The following is a 25688-nucleotide window of genomic DNA, read 5'->3' as shown; positions in this document are numbered from 1 at the left end:
ATTATTATTATTATTTTATGTTGTGGCTAAGAATCCGAGAGGCTTTGTTATTATTATTATTATTTTTTTTGGTAGTCGTTGTTTTGTTTCATTTTGTACCTGGGATCAAATTCAGGACCTTGCGCAGGCGCGGGGCCACTGAGCTAACTTCCTGGCTCAGCGGGGCTCTGTTCTGTGTCCAGAACGGTTAAACTGGTGATTGTGCATCTGGGCTTCCGTACCTCATTGCCTTCCAGGATGTGGGAACATGGCGGCCGCTCCGGTGGGGATCTCCAAGTGCGTGTAAAGTTTGCTTCTTAATTGGTGGTTTGTGTTGCGATTTTTCAAGTTGGGCAGACGGTTCTACTTTACGTAACGGCGTGAGGAGTCTTTCCGATCATTTTGTTTGTGTAAATGTTAGTATTTTAGTGCCCTGTTCGTGATCGTGTGGTTGTGCTTTGAACTTAAAATTGAAGAGACAGCGGATGCTTCACGCTGAGCTTGTGTGAGCCCAGGACTACACAGAGGTCTCGGTGGCCCGGGATGTAGGAATTTGCTGGACCCGCTCAAGCAACCAATTCAGTTTAAGTTTGCTTGATTTTGAATTGCAGTTGGTGTGTTGTGTTGTGATTTTGATCGTACTGGCTATCTAGGGTGGTCTGTTTTCCTAGGAGAAGGGCTACTAAGAGATGTGTCCCGCGGGCTTCCAGCCTTATGACCGGGAAGGTCCTTAGCTGTGTTGGCTTCAGTGTTTACTTTATGTGGCAACATGCTGAGCCTTTCAGATCATTTTGTCAGTTTCCGTATTGGTCTTAGGTCCCCTGCTTGATAATATTTGGGGTTTGTGTTGTGTTGAGAGGAAAATGAGGAAACAGCTGATGCGGTTGCTTGAGTAGGTTTTATGGCAGGAAGTGGCCTTTGACCACTACAGAACGTCCATATTTTGTTTTCTTTAACAGTGTTCTTGGGTACATATTGTTGTCATTAATTTGTTTAAATTTTGATCTTGGCCATTATCTTGGGATTTCGCAGAACACATGTGTGTTATTTTGCCCTGAAAAGGAGCACAGTAACATGTGAGGGATCAGTTGCGGGACTATGACTGATCCTGGCTGTTTACCAGCCTTTGGAAACAGGTTTCCATTACCTGTAGCAACAGCATAGTATGATTAGTATAATTTGTTTAAAGTTTGCACTTCATTTCTGTATAAGTTGTGTAAGGTTTATACCTGGTCGTCTTGATATGTCAGCTTAAGCCAGAAAAGTTTCCCAATAATGTCAGTGTAGAACTAAGGAAGTTGACATTCCTCTTTTCACTAACCACCAGGAATCCCCTGGCCCTTGTCATTGAACTCTGTTGTTGTGCACTTCCGTGAAATGTAAATATTTAATGTATTGCACCAAGTGTTGTCCTGAAAAAGTACAGTGTTATTAACTCTTTATGTATTGGTAAACAGGTGGGTGCTTGGCAAGAACTCGTTCCTTCAATACCGTTAAGTTCCCAGTGGTCTTATTTTTTGTATCATTTTCCAGTATAATTATGTGTCATACAAGTAAATCATAGTTACTGCTCTCAAATTTCTAGCTAGCCTAAGCTGTCATTTCAGCTTACCATGGAATTGTTTTAATACATTATATTTATGAATAGTATCAGAGATGTATACGTTATTCCATAATTCTGCCTAAACTGAAGAATGTTTTGGGGTATTCTTCATGTAAAGCTGTATATTGACCCCATGTTTGTTGCTTTTTCGTAGTGCATGTCTGGAAATATCGGTCACTTGTCCCACTGAGCATGATTTAGAATCTCATTTCAGAAATGAACTGCACACTGACTTAGCGGTTATTGAATGAAATCGTTTCATTACTGCTTTCTATAAGTTTCCTTTGAAAATCACGGAGAAAGTATAATTTCAAAAGTAATACATTCACAGATGGAGTCTTTTCCATTTTTGAGGCGTTGACTCCTTCAAATCATACGTCACACTTTAATTTTTAATTATTTTATGCTCTTGGTGCTCAGAATCGAGTTCAAGATTTGATGTATGCTATTCGTGTGCTTTAACACTGATGTACAGCCCCAGGCCACAGTTTAGTTTTGAGCTATAATTGTGTATTTAATGTATTGTTTTCCTCCAAGTCTTTGTTTGGCCCCTATTTCCAGGGGTTGCATCTTTTAAAAATGACTTGTGTGATTTCTGTACGTAAAGAAGATAAAGAAGAGAGGTCTAGGTTCAGGCAGGTCACGGCAAGAATTGGGTGGAAGAGGCTGCTTTTCTCCTATTCTAGCACATACTGTTCCCGCTCCTGTGGCCACCTGGCTGATTGTATCATGTCTGAATATTAGCATATAGGGAAAAGAAATGGGCAATATTTGCCTCTTTGTATTCATAGATCTATGTCTATATCTATATATCTGTATTAACTGTAGTCTTGATTCAAAATTTCCTATGTTGGTGAACATCAGTGTTCTCTAGACATTAGCCAACTGAATTACATTTGGAAGTCAGAAAATGGATTGCCTGTATTAGGATTTTGCTTTATTTGTGTATTCTCTTTGAGCGGGAATGCAAATTTGACAAACTGAGATGTTAACTAGCCTCCTGCATGTTGTTCTTTCAGGCAGTCCTGGATCTAGGAAAATATCTTTCAAAAGATGTCACAAGTTACTTTTATTACCTGTTTATTGTTACTATTATTACAGTGTTCTTTCTGGGCAGAGGTCAGCAAGCATCTCCTGTCACCTATGTCATCGTTTAGAATGGTGTGGAGAGCCCTTTACAGAATCTCTTAAGTTAGGCACAATGAACAATGCTAAGTTTAGTGCATGGGCACTGCATGGAACCCAATAGTAGAGATCCTGCTAGATAGTGACTTCTTTCCATCACCATCTTCCCCTGTGCAATGTGATTGTCACTGTTTTAACAATCAAACTGATTGTGTTAGAATTCTTTGATTGTAGAAACTTAGGTTTAACAATTTACCACCGAGGGTTTATTCTTACATAGTATCTGGAAATTTTTTCACTACCAGGCACCAGGAAGTGAGACTGCGCTGGACCATGCAAATGAACCCAAGGACGGTGGGGATGCTAGAAATGCTACTGTCAGCAATAGATGAAGGTAATTGGGATCTATGTAATAGGAACAACTGGCAACCACGGACCAAGTGGTCGTGGAGAATGCTGTCTGTGTCCCGGAGGGAGGGCAACTATTTGACAGGAGTCTCAGTGACAAAGGCCGCCTATGACACAATACACGGGGCAGTACCCCTTCAAGTCTTCGTCCTTCCATTCATTGTGGCCAATTCCGTGTTTTGAAAAAAAAAAAAATTTAGTTGGGCTGGGGATTTAGCTCAGTGGTTCGGTGGCTTGCCTTGCAAGTGCAAGGGCCCGAGTTCTATCCCCTGTACCAAAAAGAAGAAGAAGAAAAAAAATTAGTATGTAGTATATGAGTCTCAGTTTCCCATCGTTATTCTGTTTCATGTTTTAGTCTCAATTCCCTCATTGCCACAATGGGAATAATAATTTGCATTGTAAGTGTTGTGAGCATCACGTAAAGTCTTCTTTCAGATGTGTCTACGACACAGCAGGTACTCGAGGCTCTAGTGTCTCAGTTCCTGAATTCCACATATTGGAAATAGCTTTGGGTGATTGGTTTAACTCCTTCTCTTACCAGTGAAGGCCCACAGCTGTGGAGCTCCGTGGGCTGTGTCATAATATCAATTACATACATATTTCCTTTTCTGGGGCAAGAAGACTCCTCGCTGGTTACCTGGACAACTTGGAAGCCACCACACAAATCCTTCTGTTAAGGAAGAAGAAGCCTGTATCCCTAGGGTTGTTCCTCTTCTGAGACTCATCCTTTATGGCCGAGCTTGGACTCTTCACGGGCAGACTGACAGGACTCAGCACCCCACAGCCGTCCGGACTTGCCACCATAGGTAAACTGCCAGGTTTGGAGAAGACCTGTTACCTGGCAGTGCCAGAGAAGTTTCTGCTCATTCTTTGCTTGTGTGAATTCAATTCAATTCAGGGTTGTGTAATGCATAGAAATTGAGGTGCTGATATCTGAATATTTGAAAAGGAGAAACATATACACGAGACGTTAAGATATTCTCAAAGAGACTTTGGTTTTGGACTCTGTGGACACCTTCTTTTCCTCAGATTTTTAATGTTTCTACTTTCATTCAACGTTACATGAGCAGCCTTGAAGTTCCTTGGGTCTCAGATCTTTCCGTCTTTTTTAGAGGAACTGAAGTGTGTAGCTTCGACCAAGATTGCTGACAATTATTTTCTTTCTTTTCTTGTTTTTGCTGGGAATGTGTTAAATTACTTGCAATATTTACATCATGAGGGTCTGTGTTATTTCCCACACAGTGACAATTTAAGGCCGTAGAAACCTGGACAAATGTGTTCCCACACTCATGTTTCCGAAGCAGTCAATGTAGTGGCGATCAAGCGTAATTTCTTTGCTATTCAGAAACAGTTGTGACACTGAAGTGGAGCTGGGCCTCCTCCCCCTCTTTGCTAAGCACGCCCTGGATTCCTCTGCCTCTGGGTGGCACAGTCCTCTGATTCACTGTGTCGTGGTGGGTTGAGGTGCTGCGGGGAAGCCTGAACTGCATGGTCTCCTGGGCAATTCTGCCGAGCATTGGCCTTCGGGAAGGAGTCTTAAGGCAGAGCATCTTACAGGGTGTCTTCTCCATCTGGTTTCACTTTCAGGAGTCAGTATGTCCATGAAAGAGAAGATGCGACTCTTCTGAATTCAGAGTGGCTCTTTGCTCATGGAACTTCCCAGGAAGTGTGTGCCTAGCCTAGCCTTGGCCCTTTTGTTTCCTCAGGTATGTGGGGGAGAAGGCCCTCTCACTAGTGGGAACAGTGGAGTACTGCTAATTCTGGGTGTGACATGTTCTAGGACAAATCCGTGTTTGTCTCAAAATATTTTTTCTCGTGCCTCTTACTTATAAGATGAAAAAAATGGGTCATAAAGATTCAATTAAAGATTTGTGGAACATATTGCTGCCTGCCATGGTGATTGATCCAAAATGTCATAGTGCGGGGACTCGGTCTAGGTTTATGTAGCTCCACATCCTGTGGTTTTAATCACTGGGCAATTAAAGCCTTTTTAGTGGTCCTGGTATCAGACCACAGGCTTTGCCCATGCGATGCAATCTGTCTATCACTAGTGTACATCCCCAGTCCAAGAAGTCTTTTCAGGTATGTTTTTGCATTTTACAGGGTAGAATTTCCTGAATCAGTAATTTCTCTCCCATTTCCTAAGGATGGTGATGCAGGGATCCCACCTGTAATGAGTAGCAGTAGAAATAATGGGATAAACTGGTAGGTCGACGCATGTTGTATAAGTGGGTTTCATGTATGGCTGCTCAGACATTCTGTGTTATTTACTGAGACAATAGACTTTAGAGGCTCAGAAGCGAAGAGGTCTCCTCTGATGAGGAAACATGGAATGCCCATTGGATCTGGCCCCTTGTTCAGGGTATCCCAGTGTAGGGGACGAATGGTCTGGGCGTAGTAAATGCACTCTGGAGAGATGCTCTTGCTCACTGAGGACAAGGGACGTTGGTGTTAAACTTGTGACAGACATTTTTTGTTCAAGGCAGTGTCTCCTGCCCCTTTCTCATAGCTGCATTACATTAGTGCCCATTGTCAATGTTAAACGAGAGATATGGCCTGTGGAGTTCAGAGTTGTTTTTTGTGTTTTTATGGGAGAAGGTCCTTATGTTCTCTTTTCTGTGTGAATGGGGGTTGGGAAAAGGGCTGTTGGGGAGAGCTTTTCACTGTGTAAATTCATTTTGTGTATGTGTTGAGTTGTGAAAAATGCATCAGGGAGAGGTGAGTTGTGTCTGTCTTACAGAGTTCAGTAAAAGGAGGTTTTGTGAGAAGCCAGGTATATTTTTTGGAGCACCTGCTTTTGATTGAGGTGAACGCTTAGCATCCAGATTTTTATTGGTGACTGTGTTGACCAGGAGATACTTAGGAAGGTGAGCTGCCAATGATAGGTCCTTCTAGTACTTTCTCAGACATCCTGCTGAAGTGCCTGAAATTCCTGGGAAAAATCATTTTGGAAGCATACAGGGGCATGTTTGAGGTCTTCGGATAGCTGGGATGGGGGAAACATTCAGGGTGTCCTGCTGTCAGGGTTCTGTGCTCAGAGACCAATGTTTAGAGCAGAATGGTTTCTGGGAAACAGAACAATGTTGTGTCAGCAGTGCGGAGCTCTGCTAATTCGGGGAAGGGGATGCAGTTGGAGTATTGTCCAAGCTTGCATCTAACACCTTCCCACAGGCTTCTGCTTTGTGTCTGTTGCATAATGATGGGAAAAAAATCTATCATAGTTTTATAGTGACCAAAGATGGACTGAAGGAGATTTCATCCTCGTGAGCCTCTTCAGGAGAGCCTAGGTGTCCACCCACCTCCTGTTTCAGGAACTCGGGCTGGCCGCCCCAGCCTTCTTGTTTCCGTGCTTGAAGGGCACAGAAACACAAGACATAGAAGTCACTTTCCACATATCTGAGCTGGACGTCTTTGTGGCCTACCTGTGTTAAACTGTGCTTTCTTTGGGATCTTTCGGGGGCTGACTGAATTGCCTGTGGGACACCTTGCTGCACTTTCAAGCACAGGGCCTGGTGGATTCAGCAGTGAGGGATTGAGGCCTCCTGTGCCATACACAGCCACTGAGGCTCTGTTGGGGAAATAGAATTCCAGCTTGAGGGAGAAGTGGCCCAATGTTTTCCCTGTCAGCCTTTTTTTGTGGAAGTATATTTGGTGGTTTTTCCACTTATTCCTTAGCATTTCGTATTTCACTATGGAAAAATATGAGGAAGTGCTTAGAATGTAGTTTAGTTCCTGCATTTTGTCTTGTGTTGCCTGAACAGGATCAGTTTTTTGACACCTGTTTTTACAAGAAGCCTCAGTATATCTTTCAGTCATGTCTTTAAAGGGAGAACCTTCTTGATATTGGCTCCAAAACCTTGCAGCATATTCTGTTCTATACTTCACACCCGTATCATTAAAATGTCTGAATAAGGGCTTTTTTTCACATTTTCCCTAGAATTTCCTCCCCATATGGGTTTATGCAAACAGCTCAGGTCTTCCTCTTCATTCTCAGCCGCATAAACTTTCAGAATCTTGTCCTCTACGAATGGTTTCCCTGATCTCCCAGCATGCTGTTTTGCAGAATGCACCACAATTAAACGTGTCATTATTTGTGCGTCAAGTTTGCTCTGCTGCTATACTTTTGCTTTGTAAACTTTTCCCCTATCTATCTGCCTTGGAATTTCCCAAAAGATCTGTTGATTGCACACAGGCAGTCACGTCAGAGGCCGGTGTATACTTGGGTCCCATGGGTGAAAGCAGCATCCTTAGGCTAGGGGAGCCTTCTGCTGGCAGCTCTTCACTCAGACGTTTCTGGGTCTTTCTGTGTGTTCTATGACCCCATCCACTGTCCCCATATACCTGGTTTCATCCTTTCACAACATTCATGTTGAACCAGGTTTTGTTCTGCGACACTGGAAAAGTGAATAGAAATGGCATAATTGAATTTCTTTTCATCCTCTGCAAATCCTGGGTTTTTTATTTCATGATGCTTTTTGTTTTGCAAAGATTGTCTTTTGCCAACCAACTATTGACTTGTCTTGAACAAATGTCATTTCGTTGTCTAATAAATGTATTTGATCTTTAGGCCTTGGGTTTTGTAAAATACTTGTGTTCTGTGAATAAAACTTGTTGGAGACACTTGCACATACCTTTTGGAATACTAACACTGAATAAGAGCATACTCGATGATGTGACTCTTCCACTGGCCTCAAACCATGAACTCGGTTAGAACTCCAAGTTTTGTAATTTGTGCTATCATCATGAAGGGGTTTTAGGCAGGGGTTGGGAGTCTCACACAAGAATTAAAGTTGTACCCTTCTCAAATGAAGCAAGGTAGCAGGTGATCTTGTATCTCTACATAGGAATTGTGTCTTTGGGCCATATCAGGAAGGCTCCAGTACATCTTTGTAAGTGGCTTGGCCACTCAGGAATCTCCTGATGATCAGTGTAAAGATGGCAGAGGTGCAGTGACCAGTGAGGCTCAGCACAGTACTGGTTCGGAGGGCAGGAGACCGGAAGTATAGGCAATGGTCTTAGAGTTATTTCCTCATGGCACCAGAATGAAATCTTGGGCCCTTGCCTGTTAGATATATTTGTATTATAACACACTATCTGTCCTTGTAGAGAGACCAAACTAAAGGAGGTGATGTAGTGTTAAGTAATTTTTGGCATCATCTGTTTTTTAAAATACTAATTGTTTTCTGTCGCCATGTTTTTAATTAATACCTATTGATATCCATCCTTTGTACAGCTAAGAATGATTTAAACATTTTGTTAATGAGCAGTTTGCGTAGGTAGGTGTAGGAGCCCCAGATCCTAGGAAATTTAAAATAATTTTTTTCTTGTAAGGAAACTTCCATTTTGTAAATATTAAAGTCTTCTCCCACCGGAAAGAGAAGACTGTAGGAGACAGTCCTGCCTGTAACAGTGTCAGCTAAGTAGTTGGAGATCGGTGTGCCACGAGGATGTCATGGAGGTACGGGATGCAGGTGTCCGTCAGTGTGTTTGTACCATTTAGTCTAGAAGGGCCCAAGATGCAGTGTCTCACTTCCTGCCTGAGGATTCCTCAGCACAGAGAACTCAAAACACTCCCTTCTCCTCATGCCCCATAGCCACTGGAATTTTCCTTGGAACTTTTGGTCTCTCCTGTTAAGGAATGAGTTGTTCAATAGCCTGGGAGCTAGTGCCATCCCCCATGCATGCTCACCCCAGCATAGAAGAGCACAGTGCACTGTTGGGATTCGGAGGAGAGGGTGGTAGGTCTCACCTGGATTTCCACCTGCGAATCAGCAGGCATGAGGGAGGGAGTGAGCAGGTGGTGCGTTTTCCACCAGAAGAAGGAATTTGCAACTGGAAATCACTGGGGGATCTGGGGAGTTGCTTCCGTTAGTAGAGGTTCTTTAATGGGCTTGACTGTATATGATTTCAGCATTCCCATTTTGCTAGAGGAACACGTGAACATAAAGTGTCCTTATACTTGAGTAAGTGAAAGTGATGACTGGTGAGTATATGCGAATCAGGTGAATCCATCCACACATATGTTCCTCCTCCCCCTCCCCTAGAACAGTCTGTGCTACTTCAAGGAAATTTATAGGAATACTTTGACATTATTTCTTTCCTGGAAAAGTAGTTTCAAAATAGGGCTGTAAGCACATTTCTCTCTCCTTTTGGTCTCAGAATACCTCTAGCTGCCAAAATGATAGGAGCAGAAGTGGACCTCATTCTGTTTTAATTTTCCTCAATAGATGTTTTGTCTTACGTGATAGCCTCTAGCCACGTGGGGTCAGTTAGTGAAGCTTAGAGTGAAATGAAGACAGTTACTTCAGTTGGAGTCCAATGCAGATCCCCTGGCCCTGGGATCCTCTCTTCACCTGCTCATTAGCTACATACAGCTCGTGGTGGTGTGACAGTGCTTCTTCCCGTCATCAGTGTCTTAAGCACTTTCACACTGAGGGATTCTAAGCAGAGATGCAGGCGTCTAGTGATGGCATGATGTCTTCTGGTGCTGGAAGTCCACACAGGTGTATGGTGAATTTAAAACTCAACAATGAACTCTGGTTTGTTCCTTTGCCTTTATCTCTGCTAGAGTCTAGTGGATGCAGATGTTGCGAACTTGTCTAAAATGGGCCCTAAAATACATATTTTAGATTATGTGGCCTCATTTTTGTTAGTTTCTTTCCTTTCTCTTTGTGTTGTTTTTTTTTTTTAGTCAGTATTTAACGAGGTTAAAAACACTATGGCCAGGGATGTAGCTCAGTGGTTCCGCCACCTGCCTCGCAAGTGCAAGGCCCCGAGTTTTGTCCCTGGTACTGAAAAAACAAAACAAAACAAAAAGTTATGAACTTTTGGGAGCCGTTCAAAGGACTTGTCACGAATGGCCTTAGACCAGTATGCACGTTACTGCAGATTTTTGTTATGTACATAGGTATTTTATGTTACGTTTGAATTTCCTGTAATAGTTATCAATTAGAGATTATGAAATGTGTCTTACAGAATGTGAATACAGTCAGATACAGTTGAGAACCACTGACTTATATACTCTACTGATTGCAGCACAAGTGAAAAATGCAAAGAACTGTGGAGGAGTCTTGTGCTTACATAATGAAACAGAAAATACCTGCTCTAGACTAGTTGTCCCCCTGCCCATTGTCTTTAATAGCAAGATCCCATCCCATTTTCTCATGTGGCGCCCTAATTGTCCGCTTTCTTTCTGTAAGTCTTCTACGATGGCAAAAAGTCTTCCCTCTCTGGGCCCTATGGGCTCCCCTGCATCTGTCCCTTTTGGCAGCCTAACAAGGAATGTCTCTAACAAGAGCAGCTCTAGGACTTGTACCATAGAATGCATCTTTTGTTCCAGCCACTGAGAGCAAAGCTACAGAATCTGCTAAAGGCTTTCCCAGGCCTGGCTGCTTCTGTGTACTGGAGCTGCCTGAAGTGCTGGCTGGATGCCTCACAGTCAGTGTCAGCACTGAGCAGCATGGGATCCTGACTGCACAGTACGGAGCCCTGGAACGCATAGTGCAGGGCGCTGCCATGGCACTTTCCAGCAGTTTACCACCTGATCTGCGCTTAACATCTTATATTTCAGTTTGTTTCTCTCAAAACCATGGGAGAGAGCTACCTACAGCAGAGACAGGTAGGCAGGAGAAGGAAGTCACAGTAGTGGTGACAAGATGCCATACTAATGTTAAATTTTGAGAATCCTCTAAAATCTGTGGACTCATTTCCCTGAGAGATTTCATGCACGTCAAACTGGGCATCCAGGTTTGCAATGCAGACAATGTTCGATCCCATACGTATATCCTCAAGTACAGTACCGTGCCACACGTTAGCCACTAGCCTTTTTGGGTTAAGCTAAAGTCAAGGAAAAATAAGACTTTGACTCCTGCATGCATTTCAAATGCTCTTAGGGGTCATGCAAAGAAAAATACAGAATTGGGCAATGCTGCTCTCTCATCCCATGTACTCCAGACCCATTTCATTTGATGTGCAGGCTTGGAACCAGAGTCCCATTCCAGTAAAGTTACTCTGATGTTTCTGAATACAGGAAATCTGGAAAAGACTGCCAGAAGAACTGTTACACTACCCCAAAGCCACCCTGAATGACCATCAAGCGATGAATCTTCAAACATGGAGACCTCTATTCCAGCCAAGGTATCCATTACTGTCCTTATAACTGACTATGTGTCATTGCACTAATAATGCCCTGCCCATCTCCTGCAATCTCTCTTACTTCACATGCCAAGTGCCTATCTTATGGGGAAGATGCATTGTAGGTAAAATGCACGAGAAAAAGGCTGTGCCTTCCTATAGAATGACACTTAGGGAGTTCACTCTGTGCCCAGTATTGTTCTTAGCATACGGCAGATGTGTGTTCACTTAACTCTCACACCCTGTTAGCAGCTGGGTAATAGCATCATTTCATGAATGAAGATGATGGAATTGAGGATCGAGGAATAGGGGATTGATTTGAATTTTTGAATTTCAAATGGTTATTTCTTTTTATTTGTTTTTTATTTTTTGGTGCCTGTGATTGAACTCAGGACCTTGCGCTTGCGAGGCAGGTGGCAGAACCACTGAGCTAAATCCCCGGATCAAATGGTTACTTGAAGAGCAAAATATGCATGAGATGAGAATTTATACATTCTGTATTTCGATAGTACATACAAATTTCAAACACATAGGCACACAATATAAATATTTTCTTAGCACAATGTCTGAGATGAAAGACGTATTCATGTGCGTGTATATGGAGGTCTCCGAATCTGTATCTGCTGTAGGATGCGGATCCTGTCTTTCCGAATTTGCTGTACAGGTCCCTACACCTCTCTTCTTTGCTGAAGGGGGACATGAAAAGGAAATACTCATGATTCTATTCACACCCACTCTTCCCTAATGGAATGTCTGTTTATTTATCATCCTTTATCCCACTCTCTCCTTGCATCATCGTGTACCATGCTGGGAGATTTGGCAGACTGATCAGTACGTGATAATCTGCTAGCTGTGTTACCATGACATCCAGCCCCTCTGCCCGCATCATGACATTATTCATTCCTCCTTGGTCATATAATATTTTGTTTGGTGTAGGTCTGATTCTGCAGAAAGTGTATTGCTGATTCAGTGCCTTACTGTTCACTGAAAGTTAATTGCTGGCCAGTCTTCATTTCTAGGGAGCTTCTATTTTCTTGAGCTTAGGCCCCTAGTTATGGCTGCAAGCCCTGCAGCAACTGTAGGAGTTTGCTGTGTTCCTAAACATCAATCTGTCCGTCCTCCCTGCTGGCAAAGCTTGGGCTACATATACAAGGGAAATGACTAGATTTCTTCTTCCCAGACACCTTCCCAATACAATTTCGTTTCTTCCCAGAGCTGGGTGATTTCCCTGTAACCCTCCTTGCATAATCCTGCCCTCCTAGGGCCTGAGAATAAAGCAGGATGTGTGAAATTAGTACACATGGAGAATGGCAAGTATGACATGTCACGGAAACATCTAGACTCTAGCATGGTTTCAGGAATGGAGCTTTTGTGTGCATCTTGGATCATACATCCTGAGATATCCTTCTGCACTAGGGAAGAGGGTTCTCTAGTATCTGACCTCAATTTTGATTGTACAGAGATTAGGCATTTGGAAGGAGAAACAGACTGAGGGAGTAGCTAAGTAATACAGCAATCACATAGTACACATGAGGGTTCTGGGTTCCATCTGCAGCACGGGGAAAATATTGAAATTTAAAATCAATAAAGGGAAAAATGAAGGAGTAGGGAGGTGCTTTGTGATGGCCGTGTTCGGTGAGAAAAGTGAGAACAGCCCAAAGCTGATTGCTGTCGCAATCCAATGGCCTTATCTACTAAGTGGCATTTAGGGAAGTTAGGATTCCATCTTCTCATAGAGACTGGGAGAAAAATTGTCCTGCACGTTTTGGTGATTTCCTTTCAGTAGAGTGACTTGCATGACCTTCATACAAGCCCTCCTCAAGCTTAGCAGATGCATGGATCTTAAAGGGACACCATTCATATTAGTAAGCCCTTTGCAGTCAGTGCTCTCAGAAAGGGTAATTAGGGGCACACGCTCAGGGTTACTCTGTTCATTATCTGTGTTCCTGTAGAGTACGAATGTCACTCTTACAGAACTTTTTAAAAAAATCATTTTAGTATTCTTGCATAAATGCTAGATCCTAAAATATTCCCCTCAACTTTCAACCTGACTTTAGTCCTGTTTGGATACACTTACATCAGAGGTTGGTAGCTAGCTGAAGGTTCCTGGATCATGCAGAGGAACTAGAGGTTTGCAGGGATTTGGGGAGGACAATTCTAGGACGTGTGTTCTGCTGCAGAAACAACATATAAAGGTGGTTAGAATCAGACTGTGTATGGGAAGGGGAAAGATGAGCGGCCTGGACCAAGTTTTGGTAGAGAGTGACATCTTCACACCAGAGGGAGGGGTGTATTTGAAAGGAGTCCTGGAGACAAAGACAGACTATAAAATAATACACAGGCCAGTGCACCTTCACACCTTCTCCCTTTCATGCATTGTGTCCATTTCTCTGCTTTTCAGATAGAAGTGAGAAGCATGTTTCATTAAAATCGCTGGTGTGTTTTTCTCAGTGTTTCATGAGTCTTCTCTTTATCATCTTTTAGCCTCATTGGCGCAATAAGATTTGTATGTTGTACTGTGGATGTTGTGAGAATCGTGAGCAGGCATCTGTGTGAGGAATTTAGCCGACACATGCTCCAAGCACTAGTGTCTCAGTTCTTTGATTCATTTACTGGAAAGAATGTTCTGGAGTTGGTTCAGATTATCTCACCACTGCAGCCCTGACCATGTTATCCCATTTACCTTTCCTGCTTCTTGCTGTTGAAAAGGAATGTGTTTTTTGTACCTGCCTCACCATTGTTATATTGCAACCACGAAAGTTGTATGATCTGTATGCTCACAGCTGGAAGCCAGTTTGCCTCAAGATGAACCACACATAGGATTCCCATTCCTCTGTTATTTTCGTACAAATCTTCAATTTAGATGTTTGCGTTGGCTCTTGAATAAATGAAGAATTTGAGTGCCATAGGGATGGAGTGTATTTATTTTGTATGTGAGATAGCTGTGAATTTTCTGTCTCAGGAACAGAATGTTGTGTTTGGAATGCTGATGTTCCTCCAAAATTTATGTGAGCACTTACCCCCACATGATAACATTAATATGTGTTATATTTGGGATATGATTTTTGATTAGTGACCTTACAGGGCAGTGTTTTAGTCAGCTTTCCATTGCTGTGACACGATGCCTGGGATACATCAAATTATGAGGTGGATGCATGTTTTCATAAGTTTGAGTGTATGCGTGGATGGCTACAGTGCTTTCAGGCCTGTTGCAAGGCAAGACATCACAGCAGCCAGAGCACAATGAAGGCAGGGTACTCACCTCATGGTGTTCAAGAAGGAGAAGGAAAGGGACAGGAAGAGGGACAGTGAGGGAAAGGACGGAGAGGGAAGTGGAAGCAGGGAAAGTGTAGGATAGGAGCACCGCTAGGAGGAGAGGAGTGCTCTCAGTATTTCTTACAGTGTAACTGCCTTCCCACCTCCTAAAGTTTCACTGCCTCCCAGTAGCACCCTGCAGTAGTAATGAAACCTTTAGCACATGTCCTTAGAGAATATTTAAGATCAAAACCAGAGCTGAAAACCTTGAGGAGGGAGGCTGTTTGACCCTTGTACCATCTCAGGTCACATAGCATGAGCGCTTATGAGAAACAGGCCCTCACTAGACAGTGAATCTCTTGGTACCTTTGTCTTAATCTTCCAAGCCTTCATAACTGTGTGTAATGAATTTGTCTTGTTTGTAAATTACCAGGCACAAGATATCTTGTTAGAGTTGACTGAACAAGTTAGATATCACCTCCAACTGAAACAAAAGCAAAAACATGCAAAAGGTAAACAGCTGGGGCAAACAAAAGTTGTGAAATGAATGCAAGCAGCATACCTCAAGCCAGTACATATTTAAAACCCCCATCCATACTGCATAATAGATAGAGACAGTTGAACATTTTCATTAGCTAGGAGGTAGATATGAGATGAAGTATGGATGGGACAAGAGTGACTTGTGAAGAGAGAACACAGACATAAAAGTTAACTGAGGCCTAGGACATTCAGTGCTGACCTGGGACCGAGAGGTTCCAGCCATGTGTCCATCTGCAGAGGCCATTCAGAGGGACGAGTCGCAGTGACAGGTGTGGACCAAGCTGAAGTTCTTGGCAATTGCATGCCCATCAGTATCCATGGTCTTCCTTCTCTTCCTGCTCACAGTGCTTGTATCCTCAGATACTTCAGTGATCCTTGCGCAGTGGCTCAGACAGCTATTTTCCCCCTCTGCATATTTGTTGAAATATTACCACAAAGCACTAACTGGGAAAGAACTCATGTATAAGCATTTTTTGAGTTTGAAAATGAGCTCCAGGACTCTATAGAGGTCATACAATAGGGAGAATATTCCTTTTTCAAATTAGAAGTAATAATTGTAGATATTTATGAGTAAACAATATGTTTTATATATGTGTGCAGACTGGACTGATTGCTTCAGGCTTATTACAGTATTCATACGCTCATGTATGTACTTATTTTGTGTGGAGTAGATCCAAGAATAAAAACTCCTCTTTTCTAAGTGGGAGTTTGTTCTTTTTGAGCCAGCTCTTCCTGTTCATTCCCCTCAGCCTCATGTCACTTAGAACTATGATTTAGGAAGCTAATCCACCAGGAGCAGACAATTGGATTATTACAGCTGTGTTCTTAGCACGGCATACTAAGCCATCTGTCTATCTCTAGTGTCTTGCATATTTAAAGTCGGGAACTGATTGTAACCAAATTGATGTTGCTGTTCCTTTAAACTTCTGCTTGGAAAACGCTGAGTCCATTTTTTTCCCCAAATTCTGTGCGTTGTGATATTACAGGGAGAGCAGGGAGGCTGGTATAAGCAAACTTATTTAATACACCTGGCCTTTCTACAATTCTGGCAACCTTCCCTCGCTTCCCACACTGCACATGCATGCCTTAGGCCCATCACACCAGGCCGAGCCCCATGCTTTCTGTTGCTAGCGGCCAACTCATTCTGCTGTATCCCAGCTTTAGCGTCTCTCCATATGTCACTCAACAGCAAAGATGAACTCTCCTCTCCTAGCAAAGGTGCAAGGAGTAATCCTAGAGGTCTTTCTGGAGGAAATTGAGCTGGGTGTGGATGAACTGGGTGAACCAGATTTCCCAAATCAGAAATATTAGGCAACAGAAGCTATGGTACATAAGGAAAAGGCTTGAGTAGTATATGAGGGCCTGGGATAAGTGAAATAGATGATTGTGATATCAAAGAATTAAGTGGGTAATTAGCTGAACCTGAGATACGGGTGCAGCTTCAAGTTACAGGTCTGGATAGAGTGGGTGGTTTTGCTGCCTATTATTTGAAACCATGCAAGTGAGAGTGTTTGAGGGTGGGGCCTTCGCCTGTCTGTCAGAGGGTCTCTGTTTTGTGGCCAGGACTCTTAAACAGTTTGTTGGGCAGCTGGACTTCTGTAGTTCATTCCCCTCTGGACTGTGGGAACATGGTGGCCGCTCTGGTGGTAATCTCCAAGTGTGAGTAAAGTTTGATTCTTAATTGGTGGTTTGTGATACGATTTTTAAAAAATTGTATCAGGTATACGGTGTGTTCTGAGGTCCTTAGAAGGTGTATTGATTGTACTTCCAGATGGCTGAAAGGGAAGAAACTTTGCCAAGATTGGCAGTGTTCTGCTAGTCTTCCTGGGGTTTGGGAACATGGTGATCCTTCCCAAATGACCTCAGTAGAAGGTTCCTTGGTTTTCATACTTTATTCGTTATTTGTGCTGTGACTTTGATTGCATTGGGCTTATGGTATGTTCTGTTTACATAGCTGATGTGCTATGAATAGATTCATGCTTTGGGTTTTCCTATTAACCACTTGGATTGTTGGTAGCTATGTTGGCCTCTGTACTTCATACAGAGTTGGTCTATGTACTTCATATAACTACATGATGAGCTTTTCCAATCCTTTTCCTATTTTATTTCATTTTATTCATTGAGACAGAGTCTATGTAGTTCAGGTTTGCATTGAATTCCCCATGTAGCACAGCCTATCCTTGAACTCTGAGGTGATCCTCCTGCATCAGCCTCCCCAGTGCTGTGATTACAGGCCTGTGCCACCACAACTGGCCATGTTGTCTGTTGAAATATTGGTCTGAGATCCCTTCTTTGGTAATAGTTAGGGTTTGTGTTGTGATGTCACAAATAAGGCAACAGCCTTTTAGGTGTGTTGAGCAGGTGTCAGCCCAGGACCAAAGTGGCTGTGGTACTGGAGGTCTTCATTTGCCTTAATTTGACAGAGTCCTTGGGTACATATTGCTAATTTTCCGCTCAGCACTTTTCATGGAATCTTTTAATCAGAGACTATATTTGTGTGATTGTCACCTTGAACCGGAGCACAGTAATGGGTGGCAGGATCCGTTGTGGGATTATTACTGTTTATGGCTGTCATCTGCCTTTGGAAACAGGCTTGCATTTCTTGTACCAACAATAAAGTATGTTTAATTTAATTTGGTAAAGGTTCACGATCCCTCTTCGTGGTATGCTGTTTTAAAAAGACAGAAAAGTTTCCTAATCATTTCAATGTAAAAATAAAATTGATATTCGTCTTGTTCACAAACCACCTTGAATAGCCAGGCATTTTTCATTGAACCCAGTTGTGCACATTTATGCAATGTACTTATGTATTTATTATTGCTTGATTCAACCAAGAGTCCTTATAATGCTTGCTGTCATAAACTCTTTATGACTATGTAACTGGTGGCTACTTGGCAAGGTCTTGTAGCTTTAAGACCCTGAAGGGAATAAAGTTCCCAAGGACACTACTTTTTGTGTTATTGTACAAGCAAGTATTTTTGTGGAATGATTTCTCATGACATAACAGTCATATGACTTTAATTTTGATTTGGCTTTGTCCTACAATTATTCTTTTAAAAAATATCTTCTCTGTACACATTTTGAAATAAATCTTCGGGATGCGTACATGACGTTTTAGAATTTCCCTGGATGCCAATTAGCCCCTTTTTGTACACAGGGTTGGATTCAGTTCGGTATTTTTGAGTACCCAATGCCATTCCGTTTAACTAGGTATTGTTTTCTCATCTCTTATAAGTGCCTTGGAAAGTGTTTGTAAGTTTCTACTTAGAGAGAGAAAATGAATTTATATATGAGTGCTTTTCTTTCATATTATAATTTTTTTTGATGTAATTATTTGTTAGAAAGTTTCTAGTGTTGTTCTTGCTTTGTAAATTGCCTTGAAAGCAAGTCTTGGAGATGGTTTTGATTTGTTAATGAGTTTCTTAATCAGTTCACTGAGTTCTTGACATTTTACAACACTGAATGCCCTTAGCCATTTGTCCTTGCTGTCAGTTAAACAAGGGGATATTTTTTACAGAATAATTGTGTGTTGGGTATCATTTTATTTGATCAAACGTGGTTCTTGCCCCATGGTAAGTAAATGTTACAAAGATTTTTGTTACCTTCAATGCACACTTAAGGGAACATTTCTTTAAATTAGTTCTGCAATTATTGCTTTGATCACTGTTACTGGCGTCAAATTGATAAGTAGCTTAAACTTTCATTTCAGTTTACATTACATTGTTTTATGATTCCATATAAATGAAGTTGTCTGCCTGTTTGATGTAAATCTCTTAAAACTGAAGAAATTTCTGTTATTTATTTAAATCTTTGTTTGTTGATTTTGGTTTTTGTAATTTTATGACAGGAAAATTGGGAAGCGCTGGGTACTGATCACCAGTGAACATTGTTTAGAATTTCATTTCCCAAATCAATTTCATGCTGAATCGCAGGTGATTTAAGAAAATTCTGTCCCGGGTGCTTTGCATAAGGTTCCTTAGGAAATCCTGGTGAATTTGTAATTTAAAAAGAAAATTCACAGATGGTGGATCTTAGGAAAAAGGAAAGAAGCAGCTCCACAGCCAAGCACAGGTCTTTATTAGAGGCCTGGGAGGCTCAGATCTGGGTTAAATTGACTGGAAAGGCAGCTCTCTTGGTGTCTGTGGGGCCTTAGGAGCGAGCAGGGAGAGAAGGTGTAACCCAGGGAGTTGCTGTCATGGAGAGGCTGTCAAAGCAAGGGGTGAAGGGGAGTTGTGCTTCTTTTGGGCTGGGAGCAGAGTTCCCTCAAGGACAGTGGTCGTTGGCATTTTTAATTGAACCCAATTGTGCACATTGATGCAGTGTACTTATGTATTTAATATTGGGTTTTTGTTTTTGTTTTGTTTTTTATTTTTTTGGTACCAGGTATCAAACTTGGGTCCTTGGGTCCTTGTGCTTGTAAGGCAGGCGGTGGAACCACTGAGCTAAATCCCTGGCCCCGTAATATTGTTTTATTCAACCAAGAGTCTTTATAATGATTGTTGTTATTATCTCTTTATACATATGCAACTGGGGAATGTTTGGCATGTACTTGTAGCTTTAAGATCCTGAAGGGAATAAAGTTCCCAGGGAACCTACATTTTTGTATTATTTTACAGTATTTTTGTGTGGTAATTTTTCATGACAGAGCAATTATTTGACTTTAATTTTGTTTTGGCTTTATTCCACAACTATTCTTTAAACAAAAAAAAAAAAATCTGCTCTATCCACATTTTTATGAGGCACATGCCAGAACCACTGATCTAAATCCCCGGCCCTCCATCCACATTTTTAAATGAATCTTCTGGATATGCACATGAAGTTTTACAATCGTCCTGGATGTCATTTACCGCCATTTTGTAAACAGGGTTGGATTCAGTCTAGTACTTTATGTATCCAATCTCGTTGCATTTAATTATTTATGTTTTGTTCTCTGATCTCTTATAAGTAAGTGCCTTGGAAAGTTTTTGTGTAAGTTTCCCTTTACGGAGAGAAAATTAATTTCTATTTGATTGCTTTTATTTCATATTATAATTTTTATTTGATATAATTATTTGTTAAAAAATTTCTAGTGTTCTTGCTTTGTAAATTGCGTGAAATGGAAATACTTGGAGATAGATTTGATTCGTTAATGCATTTCTTAATCAGTTGACTGAGTTCTTGACGTTTTATAACACTGAATGCTCTTAGCCATCTATCCTTGGTGGCAGTTAAACCAGGGGATATTTTTTACAGAAGAATTGTGTGTTTGGTATCATTTATTCAATTAAATGTGGGTCTTGCCCCTTTCAGAAGTCAGTGTTAAAAAGATTTTTGTTATCTTCGGTGCACAATTAAGGGAACATTTCTTTAAATTGGCTTTGCAACTATTGCTTTGATCACTATTACTGGTGTCAAATTAATAGGTAGCTTAAACTTTCATTTCATTTTACATTACGTTGTTTTATTATTTCATATAAATGAAGTTCTCTGCCTGTTTGATATAAATCTAAAAGGGAAGAAATTTCTGCTATTTATTTAAGTCTTTGTTTACTGATTGTGGTTTTTGTAATTTTATGACAGGGAAAGTCTGGAGGTGCTGGGTGGTGATCACCAGTGATCACAGTTTAGAATTTCATTTCCCAAATCAGGTTCATGCTGTATTTCAGGTTATTTAAGAAAATTCTGTCCCGGGTGCTTTGATTTCCTTAGGAAACCCTGGTGAATGTTCAATTTAAAAAAAGAGAAAATTCACAGGTGGAGAATGTTAGGAAAAAGGAAAGAAGCAGCTCCACAGCCAAGCACAGGGTCCTTTTTAGAAATCTGGAAGGCCCAGATCTGGTTAAAGTGACCAGAAGGGCAGCTGGCTTAGTTTCTGTGGGGCACAGGGGAGAGAAGGTGTAACCGAGGGAATTGCTGTCATGGCAAGGCTGTCAAAGCAAGGGTTGAAGGGGAGTTGGCTTGCTTAAGGGCTGGGGAGCAGAGTTCCCTCAAGGTCAGTGGTCATTAGGCTGTCACAGCTGCTGGCTGCAGATTACCTGAGAGGGTTGAAAGCTGTGCTCTCTGGGCCTAATCAGCCTGGGCTGCTTGTTCTGGGAAAGGAAACCTAAAGACCATAGGACTTCATAGAGGAAGGGACTCAAGTGACAGTAAGGATGGTGGTCTCATTCATTCAGAGGGAAATTTTAACTTTTTGAAATTTATTTATTTGTTCATTTGGTACCAGGGATTGAACTCAGCATCTTGTTATTTGGAGGAAACATGGTACTGCTGAGCTAAATCCCTGGCCCTAATTTTTATTTAGGTTATTATTTTAGTGTTGGGAATCAAGATCAGTGACTTACATATATCAACAGTTATTATGCTGTACCACTGATGTACAACTCCAGCCCACGTTTAGATTTTTGAAAGAGAGTTGTGTATTTAATGTATGGTTTTTCTTTAAATTTGGATTTGGTCCCTGTTGGCAGGTGATTTTTCCTAGAAAGTAATACTCTTGTAATTTCTCTGTGGACTCAAGATGAAAAGGTGTGGTCTCGGGCAAGGCAGGTGAGGACAAGAACTGGGTGGAAGAGGCTACTTCTCCCCTCCTCTGGCCCGTGCCGTTCTCTCCCCTTTGGCTGCCTGGCTGGTTGTGTCATGAAGTCTACATGCAAGCCTAGGGGAGTAAGAGAGGGGCAAGGCCTACTTCTTTATATCCATATGCATGAATGCAAGTGTTATTTAATGTAGACTCAACTCTTTCTACATTGACGAATGACCTTAAAAAATCATCCATCAGAATATTTTTAGAAATCAGAAAATTGATTGTTCTTCTTTCAATTTCAACCTATGTATGCACTTTCTCATGGGTAGGAAAGCAAACTCAAGAAACTGGGGCGCTAGTTAGTCCCCTTAGTCTTGTCTTTTTAGGTAGAGTCCTGACCCTTGTATAATATGCGTGTTATGAAATCAGAAGTCACTTTTATTACATATTCATAGCTCATAGTGACCTGCTGGTATAAGAGCATATTCACAAAATCTACTGTTAGTTAATTGTCTTGCTTTGGTGAAATTAAATACCCCACATCCAAAGATCAAGGAGAAAGGGTTTAATGAGGTCACAGAGGTTTCAGTCTGTAATTGACTGGCTCCAAGTCAGGGTGGCACATGGAAAGGGAGAACAGTTTAAGGCAGGGGAAGACAGAGACATAAACAAGAGACATTGACAGTGTCTTTCTGCCCCTTTTATCTTATTCAGACAACTTAGCACTGGAAGCACTCACGTCCTTAATCCTAGTGCCCTCGTGCCTAGTGCCACCAGGAATTAACAGTGTTTTTCTGCCCTTTTCATCTTATTCAGACAACTTAGGGCTGATAGCACTCAGGTCCTTAATCCTACTGCCCTCAGGCCTAGTGCCACCAGGAATCCATCACACACTCTAGAATCAGCCACCTCTGAAAGAGCACGAGCCTTTGGGGGGACAATTAAACACAAGCCATAACATTTACATTGTATTAGCAGCTGGTCACTCATTTTCCATTTTCTCCTCAAAGAAGTATAATAGATGTCAAGCAGTGGTAACATTATTTAACAGAAGGAAGTCTTTGTGAAAATATTGTGAATTATTTTAGCTCCTTCTTGATGGAAGACAATTTCCAATGTATTATATTAATGATTATTGAAAATGACACAAGTGTGCAGTTGCACACTATTTCTTCATTGTTTAACTGTCAGTATTTGGTTATATAGTGAGACAGGATACCTGTGTGTAATGTTTTGATGCACGATATTGAATGAAATATAGAGGTCACTACTTGATAACAAACTAAGGGCGCACAATCCCCTTTCCAAGATTTGTTGCTCATAGTTTTGAGTAAGTCAGTCACTGTGTTCCTGAATGACAAGAAAAAAGGATTTCTCTGAGACTCCCTTTCTACAAAATATATGGTATTGACTCTCAGAGACACATATTGTAATTCTGCTGTGATGTTTAACTTTGGTACCTTGAGGAAAAGGCAGATGGGCTTCTGAATAGCAGTGCTTTCTGGTGTTTTTGCAAAGTCCCTGTGATCCTACTCTATCTTTGATGTGGCAAATCCAGCACAAGCCTCTAAATGGAGTAGTCAGGTCCCTCCACAGGTTGTATACACTCTTCTACATAAATAGTATTATGTGTTCTTCACTCATTTATCATGTGAATCTGCCAGTACCTAGTATTTCTACACTGATAGTAGGCTGTCACCCACAGGCACATATCTTCCCATTTTTCTAGTCACCGCCTACCTCAGGGGTGGCAGTGGAACTGTCCCGGGTCAGTCATTCTGTGACCCTGTGATGTAAAAGGAGTGGGGACAGCCCCAGCTGCACAGTGCAATAGACAAGTGGGAGCAACCTTCACTGGGGTCAGGTGACAAGAGCTGAGCAGAGGTCAGGAAGAATCTCCTGTCACATATATCACCATTTAGAATGGAGTGGAAAGCCCTTTAGAGAATCTCTCACTTAGGCACCATCAACCGTGCTAAGATCAGTTCATGGGCACAGCACGGTACTCTCAGCGTAGGTCTCTGTGCAGATCCTACTAAGCGGTGACTTCTTCCACTTATTTGTGTTCCTCTCGGGGGTGTTTTCCAGTGTAATTGATGAACTCATTGTGTTTAAATTTTCTGATTATAGAGACCTAAGTGTAACAGTTTACTACCCAAGTTTTAGTGTTTTCACAGTCTCTCAAAGTTCTCTGCATAGCAGGTAGAAAGAAAATAGACTGCACTGGATCTTCCGAAGGAATTCCAGGAATGTAAGAGTCCTAGAAGTGTTGCTCAAATTTTTCTACTGTGAGCCACAAAAGGAGGAAATTGGGATCAGTACTATCTATGTAATAGGAAGAGCTGTCAACCATGGACCTGGTGGTGGTAGAGAAATGCTGTCTGTGCTCTGAAGGGAGGGCCAATACTTGGCAGAGTCTCCGGGACAAAGGGCAACTATGACAGTACACGGGCCAGTGTCCCTTCAAGTCTTCATCCTTCCAATTCTCTGCTGTGAAAAATCAAACTCCAGGGGCTATTCTTGTTGTCATCTCTGAGCCTGAGTTCCCTCATTAACACTGTGGGAATTACACCTTATATTTTAGTTGTGAGAATCACGTGAAATCATCTTTGAGATGTGTGTAGCATGGAGCAGGTGCCCAGGCTCTAATGTCTCAGGGTCTTGAGTCCCACATGTGGGAAAGAATCGCACATATCCGGGTGGTTGGTTAACTCCTTATGTCACCTCTGCAGGTCCACCTCTGTGCAGCTCAGTAGGCTGTCTCATGACATCAGTTACATATATATTTCCTTTTCTCTAGGGCAAGAAGACTCCTCGCTACTTAACTGGACATCTTGGATCTTGGAAGTCACCACACTAATTTTGATATGAAGAAAGAAAAAGCCCGGATCCTGGGATTGTTCATCTTCTGAAACTCATCCTTTGTTTCCCAGCTTGAACTCTTCACGCGGAGTCTGACAGGGCTCAGCACCCAACAGCCGTGAGGACTTGCTACCATTTGTAACCTGTGAGGTTTGTAGAGGGAGGGCCTGTTACTTGGCAAGGGCAGAGCAGTTGCTGCTCATTATTTCACTATGTGAATTCACTGCTATTCTGGGTATGTAGAACAGAGTACTTCACGTGCTGACATGTCATAATTTGAAAAGGACAAGAAAAACTTACATTAGTGTTTAAGATATTCTCAAAGAATCTTTTACTGTGGACTCGCTGGAGTCCTTGTCCTGTGACTTTTCACTGGCAGTACTTTCATTGAAAAGGTCGCCTGAGAGGCCCTGAGGTTCCTTAGGGCTCAAGCTCACCTTTCCTTTTTTCAGAGGAATTGAAGTGTGCAGGTTTAACAGGATTATTAGCATTTTTTCTTTTCTTGTTATACTGCTAATGTGTCAAATTATTTGATATACTTAGGTGACGAGGGTCTTTGTTATTTCCTACCCCATGTAAAACGAAGGCCTTAGAAACACTGGAAAATGTGTTGCTAAGCCCAGTTTTCTGAAACAGACAATGTAAAGGGCAACCGAGGGCAGCTTATTTGTGATTCAAAAGCAGTTGTTACACAAGTGGAACTGGGCCTCCTCCACCTCATTGTTAAGCTTGGGCTGGATACCACTGCCTTTGGGTGTCCTAACACCTCTGGGTTCATTGTGTCACTGGTTGGTTGAGAGGCCATGGGGAAGACAAACTGAATGGTCTCATGAAAAATTCTGCTGAACATTGGCATTCAGGGAGGAGTTTTGAAGCAGAGGATCTTACAGGGTGTCTTCTCCATCCGGTTGAGCTCTCAGGAGTCAGGATGTCCATGAAAGAGGAGATGCAACTCCTCTGAATTCAGTGTGGGTTATGCTCCCGGAACATTGCAGGAAGTGCATACCTAGCCCAGCCTTAGCACTATTCTTTCCTCTGGCATGCATGTGCGAATGCGCACTCACTCTTGCGAACAGTAAAGTACTCAAATTTTCAGTGTGACATATTCCAGGACAAAACCAGGTTTCTTTAGAAATGCTTTTTCGGGCCGGGGATTTGGCTCAATGGTTCTGCCGCCTGCCTTGCAAGCGCAAGGACCCGAGTTCGATCCCTGGTACCAAAGAAAAAAAAGAAAAGAAATGCTTTTTCATGCAACTTACTCATAAAGGCAAACAGAACAGA

The 25688-nt window shown here is 41.9% G+C and overlaps 1 long non-coding RNA gene across 6 annotated transcripts in view; it reads left to right on the top strand.

Annotated features, from left to right (window-relative positions):
* Nucleotides 1-25688, top strand: part of LOC104854734 — a 61791-nt gene extending 36103 nt beyond the window's left edge. For 5 of the 6 annotated variants that reach the window (XR_778191.1, XR_004515869.1, XR_778192.1 and 2 more), the window contains 5 exons: nucleotides 3013-3101; nucleotides 3737-3921; nucleotides 4703-4821; nucleotides 11145-11251; nucleotides 24346-25688. This is a non-coding gene — a long non-coding RNA (uncharacterized LOC104854734). Of the gene's footprint in view, nucleotides 1-3012; nucleotides 3102-3733; nucleotides 3922-4702; nucleotides 4822-11144; nucleotides 11252-24345 lie in introns of all 6 variants that reach the window. The other variant, XR_778193.1, reaches the window with a different exon arrangement.

This window comes from Fukomys damarensis, unplaced genomic scaffold (assembly GCF_012274545.1).
Source record: "Fukomys damarensis isolate Sample0158 unplaced genomic scaffold, DMR_v1.0_HiC HiC_scaffold_39, whole genome shotgun sequence".
In the NCBI taxonomy this organism is placed as follows: domain Eukaryota; kingdom Metazoa; phylum Chordata; class Mammalia; order Rodentia; family Bathyergidae; genus Fukomys; species Fukomys damarensis.
Note: the sequence above shows the minus strand (reverse complement) of the source record. Positions and strands in the feature narration are given on the sequence as shown.